Here is a 7,715-nt window from a genome sequence, read left to right as displayed (position 1 = left end):
TGGCAAAATAGCGATAAAGTTTGTGAGAAGTCAGTGTTTTAGACTAGCCTGTTGCACCTAGGCCACAGAAGACCAACAAAATTAAAATAGAACCATTCAGGCTAAGTTCCTGAAACACTGAAACTGGTTCCCATCTTTGAAAAAAATCTGTTATGTCCAGAAAACTGTTCAAACCAAATCTATTATTATCTAGGAGTTTTTGCCTATTCTAGAATTTCAAATAAAAGCCAATTAAATCTCTAAAGTAAGTTTTTCCCCAGTAAGAATACTTATGTCCATTTTACAGATCAGGAAAGTGAAAATCAAAAAAGATAAATGATTTACCAAAGAAGCATATATACAGTATGGACAAATCTATCTTTTCTACTCCCCCATAGTTTCTGTATAGCAAAATTATCTGGATAAAGGGGGTGGGCATATGTACTGAATCAAGTAACTATCATCATAATTAGAAACTGTCTCCCCTTGTCAAAAAGAAACTCTAACATCACTTTGAAAATATGGACAGTCAGGAGTTACAAGTACTTAAAATTGAAGGAACAAACCTAGACTTATCTGCCAAAAAAAAAAAATGTGGATTGTCAGAGAACAGACACCATAGCTATAAGCTTCAGTTTGTTCATTTGAAAACTATACCTACAGAAGAGAGTTGTTAAAAATCACACACAGACAACATATCTTAGTCTGTTCAAGTGGCAACAACAGAATACCATAAAGTGGGTGATTTGTAAGGAGAGTTTTGTGTCTCTCAGTTCTGGCAGATTTCGTTTCTTGTGAGTGTCTATTTTCTGGTGTAAAGATGATGCTTTCTAACTCTGCCCTCTTTAGAAGAACAGGGTTACTAAGCTTTCTTGTGTTGGGAAAGGGACCCCTCTGTGAATTCTTTGCCCTCATGACCTAATTGCCTTGCACAGTCCCCACCTTTTACCACCTCACATAGGAGATTACGATTTCAACAACAGAAATTCGGAGTAACTATAAACACTGAGATAATAGCACTTGGGAAACAAGATAGTTTCTGAAAAACAAAATAACCCGTGTATTTTCTGTGACTGAATTATTGCAAGGCAGGCTAGATAATGGCAAAAAGAAAAGATGCCAACAAAAATTAATTTGGGGTGAGTCAGAAGATGGAACAGTCACCCCTGGCTATGACAAACAGAGGAGACTTCACAGGGGAATTGCCCTCTGAATTGTGTCTGGATTAATTAGGGAAGATTGGAATGCATGCACATAGGGTAGGAGCACAATGGACTAGATAGTGGAAACAGCTGAAGTAACCAGCTGTGCCACAGACTGATGTCACATACATGGGAAACAGCAAGTAGCTAAACTGTAGAAGAGGCTGAAGAACAGAAAAGTGGAAATACCATATGTTAGAGCTTCTGAACCCTCAGGAGGGGTGACATCAAATGCTAAAACAAGGCAGTGGAACTCTTGGGCAAGCAATGTGAATTCTTTCAAGCTTTCATGATGGAAATGAGAGGTAGAGAGGCATATAATCAGAGCAGAATTTCAGGCTAGGAGCTTCAATACAGTCTACTGGGTGGAAGAGCATGGGGGAGGGGTCTGTATACTACCTCAACAAAAAATAATAAGGTGCTAAGAGCCGGAAAGCACAGAGATGAGTGAGTAGATTAAAACTTACATAAGACAGATATAAAGCAGAAGTGTGGTGGCTCAAGGATCATGCATATTCAAAACCAGGGTTTTGTAGTAAGTTCTTGACCAGTGTCAAATATAGAATGAGACTGGCTCTCAATTGCAGCAGCCCATCCCAAACAAAGACAGAGAAGCAATGGAATATAGTGGTGATTAAGAAAAGGCAGAGACCAAAGGCAAGGAAAGAGCTAGTTATGATTTCAGGTGTGGGATCAGCAGAAAGGGTTGGGTGGTGTGCTGGAGTGGGACAAGGCACAAATGCAATATACAAAAGCCTTGTGCATGTACAAGTTGGCTTCTACTACTTGATGGGAACCAACAGGCTATTTATTAACACTTGAGTTGAATGAATCCACTAATGCGAGCTAGCATTTCCATTTTCAGAGCCCCAGTTGTTCTAGCACTGATGATAAAATGCACATAAGCTCAGTGCTCTCTAGGCTTTAATATACAATGCGAACACAATTCTGCATCTTTAAATGAACATAAAACACTTTATCACCTCTGGCCTTGTCTTGGTTCCATTGTTAATATGATAGGCCCAGTAAAATGCTGTCAGAGCTGTATGATTTATACATGAAAGATATTGTCAGAAATGGTTGAAGAAAATGTGTGAAGGAAAGAGGCATTTCCTTTGTCTTCATGTAACTCTTTAAAACCTGTGAAAGTAGCAAGATGACTGTATTCTTCAATGAACATTTGATAAGGCATTAGGAAGCTGACATGGTATCTCTTGATGGGCCATTACTACCTGCTTTGGATGCTGAGGACTTTCATCCACTGCAGAGTATATTAATGAGGCAGGAAAGGCCTATCGGAGAAATGAACCCATCATCTAAGCATGCTTTTTTTTTGCTTTGTTAATCATCCCTTCTTTCTTTTTTCTCCTTTACATTTCAAAAGTTGGTCCGAGTACAGTGGAGCCTGCTGGGGTTTCAGGAATAAAAGACATACGCTATTGGCTCCCACTGGGCTTTACTGAAGAATTTTTTTTTCCTAGCACATGCTCAGTACAGTCATTTTGATGTTTGCCACTGGGTTGCTTTTCCAAGTGCTTTCCTCCCCATTTTTCCTGGGCTCCAAAGGGTAAATGAGGAGTGTGTGGCCACATTTACCAGTTGAAATAGAAACAATGGCTTCTCAAAAGGGGTGCCCACAGAACAGAGGTTTGGAAAGTAGCTCCACTGGCATTTCTGGGAGCAAGGAGAGTTGAGCTGTGCCTGGCAAGTTGCTTCATTCAACAGAGCTTTGCCAGCATTCAGGAGACTTTCAACTGCAAGCCTCTTTATTTATTTTATGTGAAAGGGGCAAGAAAAGAAATCAGGATCATTCTTCAGATGCAAGTCACTAGGAGGCCCTGCCTGTCTTCTGCACAGAAGTCTGTGTTAATCTGTAAAAAATTGATTTATGTCACTGTCAGTTATGTGCTCATGTGGAGACGAGAGCAGGCCCCATGGAGATGAAGGGCTGCTCTTCATGTGATATTCCTCTGTGAACTTAGTGCATAATTGCCCTCATCTCCTCAGCTCCCTTCTGGGAAAGACACAGTCTGGGTGTGTTCAGGAATAGTGTTTGCTTAATGATGCACTCAATGAAAGTCTTTGATCAATGATAATTTGTGGGCTTCGAGTAGAGAAGGCCTGAAAAAGCACAATCATTTAGCTAGTAACTATTTTCTCAGGCAAGAGGGTATGTAAATCAATGCTTCAGGTCTAGCAATCTAAAATAATATGACAGAAAGATCTGGATGGCTAAATGCTAGATAGACCAAAGCTGCAGACAAAGCTGAGTAGGGGTGTGCAAACCAAAGTGATAGTTGACAAAGTCGAGATGAAAAGTGGGATGGAGCAGCAGTTTGCAACATGAACCTAAGGAGAAAATTAGGCGGCAAGTACACTTACTGGAATCAACATATTTGGAAACAAAGAGATAAAGGAGCGATATGGAGATCAAAACAAAAATTAAATTGTCTATAAAGAAGACAGGGAAATGGGAAGTGGTGCACATGCACCCTTTCAACACGTGATAGGTGGACGTAGTGGGGGATGGGAACTGCTGTGGCAAGGGGAAACATTGGAGTTGAAGGAGTATCAGAAGAGTGATCCCCAGCAGTAACCCAGCAGGGCTTCCCCAAGGGATGGGTGCAGAAGGGAACTGTGATCCCAGCCCAAGGCCTGCTTGCCACTTCTACCAGCCAAACAGAGAATCCTCTATTTCCTAATCTCAAAGAGCCATGTGGTGAACAGACAATGTGGCATCTTTCCATGAGCTACACAAGTGTGTTATGTTCTCTGCCCTTCATTACCTAGGAGACTGCCTTCTCTTTGCATTCTGCAGTTTGTATTCTGTCCTTGTCAGGATAAAATAATCACTCCCCCTTTCTGTCCTTTTGAAATCCAGAATCACGGTGTGAAACCTGAGTTTTGGAATGTCATACACTGATTCCAATACAGCTCTGCTTTGAGGAATGTGGCTACCCCACATGGGAGTCACTGACCTACCACATCTTCAAAAGGATAGAAAGAGGCAATTAATATGAAACTTTATTGTCAGATTAAAAAAGCTCCAAGGTAATGAATTTCATTGTGATGTTTTGTAAGTACACATGCATGCACATACATATGTATATCAGCACACTGCGTTTAGAATTCACCACTTTCTCAGTCTCCACTAACTCATCTGGCTAGTCCTCTTCTTCACCTAAACAACCTCCCCTTTTCTATTCATGCAACATACTCCATTATCCTCTTATTCCAATTGTCTTTTGTTAGACCTCTCCCTCCCCTCTCTTAGTCCCCTTTATAATTTCAGGTCCTACATAACATGCACATAGATACATGCATCCAGATTCCACATAAGAAATAAAACATAAGAAATTCCACATAAGAATAAATGTGTCACAATTAGTTAACTGGCAAGCATGAACTATATAGAGAGCCCTGTCATTAAACAATTGAAAAAAAAGAAAGAAAGAAGGAAGGAAGGAAGGAAGGAAGGAAGGAAGGAAGGAAGGAAGGGAAGGGAGGAGAGGGGAGGGGAGGGGAGGGAACCAATGCTCCAGAGGAACAGAATGCGTAGGAAATATATATATATTTGAAACATTGTGTGTGTGTGTCTTACAGGCCCTCTTCCAGCAGAAAGACTGGGAATCCAGCAGTTCTTCAGCCCATAAGGGTGAATGTCTCAGCTGGCTGTCAGTGTAAGCCAGAAATCCAAGGAAGTAGGTGCTTCTAATGCCAGTGAAGCAAGAGGAAGGACAAGAAAACAGATAAAATGCTTTCTTTTTTCACTTTATTTAATAGGCTGCTAGCAGACGCCATGGCCCAGATTAAAGGAGGATCTTCTTACCACCACAGATTCAGATTGCAGGTGATCTTCCCACTTCAGATAATTCATTAAAAACATTTGCCACAAGTATACCCAGCCACTTGTGTTTTAACTGTAGTCAAATTGACAACCAAGAATAACCATAACAGCACCTAAAAAAAAGGCAGATTGTTTTTCGAAATATTCTTTTCTCTGATATAGAATACCTGTAACTATTGGGACAGAATGAAACATTACAAGTATGCAATAGGCAACATTCATTTCAGGTTAATTGGCATAATCACTATTTCAGACATCTGTCATTTCTTTGAACTAACAACTTTCTTTTTTTTTTAACTGTAAAATAGGGCAGTGTTTTATTTTCCTTTACACCTTAATGAATACTTCTTGATGACTGCACACGGGGTAAGGCTGCATGGTAGTTCAGAAAGGTCACAGCGATGGTGTTTTCCTGACAGCATGTAGTCTTCCTAGTGAGTGATGACTTGTATGATGTCACTGTCAAACCAGCAAGACTGCACTTATGTACCCATCATTTTCAGGAATGTTGGTGACTTGGGCATACTTTCCTCAAATAACCTTGCCTCCTTGTGTCACAAGGCCCAACTTGCTGACACTCACTTCAATAACTGCACCTTTGGTGATCACACCCAGGGTTGTATATAATGGGGATGATGGATTCTTTTTCACACCGAGTATAGGCAGGCAAAAAGTAGCCTTCAGCTCAGGGTGTGTGACATGTGCCTTTTTGAAACGTAGACACATTGGCCTAATGAACCTTTCATATTTAGGTGGTTTTCTTGTAAAACCATCACCAACAAAGCAGACTTTAGTAACCATTCTCTTCCATGCCTTCTTTTTTCTTTTTCCTGTGCAAATAACTTTCAATACTTCCGTTTCTCCTTGGGCACGAACTTTGGGTAGAGGAACCTCCCATTTTTCCCGCCTTTTCTTTTCGTTTCTGCTTAATCATGTTGGAAAGTACTTTTGCTCTGGACTGCCCCTCTCTGTCCAGCAGATAGGCAGGCACTGCTCCTTGTCGAGTCTTCTCATCATCCTTCTGCTTGGTGTTTCTCTTTTCATGCATCTTAATAGTCTTTTTCATTTGTATTTTCTCGGCATGATGCTGTTTATGGTAGAGCTTAGCCTTCAGGCCAATCATTTTTTTTGCCTTCTTTGAACGTTCATGGGCCGCTCGACCTTCTTTCTTTCTCTTTTTCTCATGGTAGTCCAAACGATAGCCATATCGTTTGCGGTGCAATTCAATATATTCATTTTGTGGCATGTTAACAGCTGCGGAGCAGCGGTCTGCGAGCTCCCGGGTTTTAAAAACCTCTTAATTTCTGGGTGTCACTGGCCCACGAGCCTGGTTCGGGTCCGAACTAACATCTTTCAAAAACTATGCAATTAATTAGTGTTGATAACAAGTTCATTTTGGAATATAGGACATTACAAGCTATTGCTACTATCAGCATTGTTCTTAGAGCTGCCAGTAACACTATTCAGGTACGAATAATTAAATATGGAGATCCCGCAGATCAGAGAGAAAGAGAGGAAAAGTGTTGCATGTGGCTGTAATTTAAAGAATGAGTCATATTTTGTAGTTACTGAATTTGAACTCTAAAGTAGTGATGTTTGTTATTCATTTCAGTCTCTCTTCCTCCTCTTCTCTTTATATAGACAGAGTTTCAAGTATCTTAAACTGCCCTTGAGTTAGGGTTTTATTGCTGTGAAAAGACACCATGACCAAAAAGCAAGTTGCAGAGGAAAGGATTTATTTAGCTTACACTTCCAGATCATAATTCATTATTGTAGGAAGTCAGAAGAGGAATTCAAGCAGGGCTGAAACCTGAAGGAAGAAGGAGGGGTGCTGCTTACTGGCTTCTTTCCCATGGATTCCTCAGCCTACATTCTTACAGAACCCAGGACCACCAGCTCAAGGATGACACCACCCACAATGGGACTGTTCCTCCTCTATTGATCACTAACAGAGAAAATTCCTTACAGCTGGATCTCATGAAGGTATTTCTTCAACTGAGGCTCTTTTCCCTCTGATGACTCTAGCTTGTGTCAAGTTGACTCACAAAACCAGCCAGTGCAGGCCACAAACTTACTCTGGAGCCAAGGATAACCTTGAATTCTTGGTCATTCTGCTTCTACTTCCCAAGTACTGAGATATTCTATTTGTGCCAGTGTGCCTCACTTTCACTTACTTCTACTAGGACTACGCTGAAGTATGTGTGGGCTTGGCCTGGAAATTAAAGGTTAATTAAACACAAGAATTTTATTACCCAAAGGCAAAAGTGCTATGTCTCATGTGTACACTGGGTATCTAGGAATGGCATAGGAGCTAGGCCTATCATCTTGCTCATCAAAAGTCTGCTAGTGCAGACTTTATTGTTGAATAAGCAAACTAATGTATAAATTATAAAAACATCATTGTGGGTAGGTGAGATGGCTCAACGAGTAAAAGACATTTTCTGCCAAGCCTGGGCCTAGGTTTCATCCTGGGGTCCCACGTGGTAGAAGGAAAGAATTTTTTTCCAAAGTTGTTTTCTAGTCCTTACACAGGTATCATGGAGTGCCACACACACACATGTAAACACACACATTCACAAGCATGATAAATAAGTAAATAAATGTAATTTTAAAACTCACAAAATTGTGAAAAGCAAAGCAAAAAAATAAAATACTTTGTTGTTGTTTAGCATGTTGCCTCTTATATG

The 7,715-nt window shown here is 40.5% G+C and overlaps 1 pseudogene; it reads right to left on the bottom strand.

Moving 5' to 3' along the window:
* Positions 1 to 5,490: 5,490 nt before the first annotated feature.
* On the bottom strand, positions 5,491 to 6,274 carry LOC114639641 (annotated as a pseudogene).
* Between the last annotated feature and the right edge of the window lie 1,441 nt (positions 6,275 to 7,715).

Source organism: Grammomys surdaster, unplaced genomic scaffold, assembly GCF_004785775.1.
Source record: "Grammomys surdaster isolate TR1022 unplaced genomic scaffold, NIH_TR_1.0 125749, whole genome shotgun sequence".
Taxonomy (NCBI): Eukaryota; Metazoa; Chordata; class Mammalia; order Rodentia; family Muridae; genus Grammomys; species Grammomys surdaster.
This window is presented reverse-complemented; position numbering and strand designations above follow the sequence as displayed.